The following is a 655-nucleotide window of genomic DNA, read 5'->3' as shown; positions in this document are numbered from 1 at the left end:
GTGTATCATTGTGATCATTATGGTCGTTTTGGCCATTTGGCCAAGTTTTGCTTTGATTTGAAAAAGAACTCAAATTTGCCAAATACTTCTAGTAGACCACATGTTTTTAAATGTGATGTTTGTGGTAGGTTTGAACATCTTGCAAAATTTTGTTATGATATGCAAAAAGCTTCTAAGTTGCAATATATTCCAAATAGACCATTGTTTAAGAATGTTTCTCATTTGCAAAATATTTCTAAAAGATAGTCTTTATTTGCAAATGATTCTCGTGCACGAGCTAATGGTCCACAAAAACAAATGAATCTCTTTCATTGCACATATTGCAATCGAAAGGGTCATTTGAATGATTATTGCTTTGACCGTGTTAGTGCACTAAATGTGCCCAAATGGATTCATAACCCAAGGGCTTTGAGCTTAAATGATAAGGGTCATGTCCCTAAATCTTTTGGTACAAAGAATACTTGGGTACCAAAACAAATTTGATTTTAAACCAAGAATTTTAGTGTTTTTATTTTTCTTTTTTCTTAGTTTTGAAAATTATGCTTTGAAATTTTTGAATATGAAAACAATTTTTATTGATTAATTCTTTTATTTTCATGATTATTAGTTTTGATTTTGATGAGTGGTTTGTGTTTATATAACCCCCCGGATTTAT

This window comes from Asparagus officinalis, chromosome 6 (genome assembly GCF_001876935.1).
Source record: "Asparagus officinalis chromosome 6, Aspof.V1, whole genome shotgun sequence".
Taxonomy (NCBI): domain Eukaryota; kingdom Viridiplantae; phylum Streptophyta; class Magnoliopsida; order Asparagales; family Asparagaceae; genus Asparagus; species Asparagus officinalis.
This window is presented reverse-complemented; position numbering follows the sequence as displayed.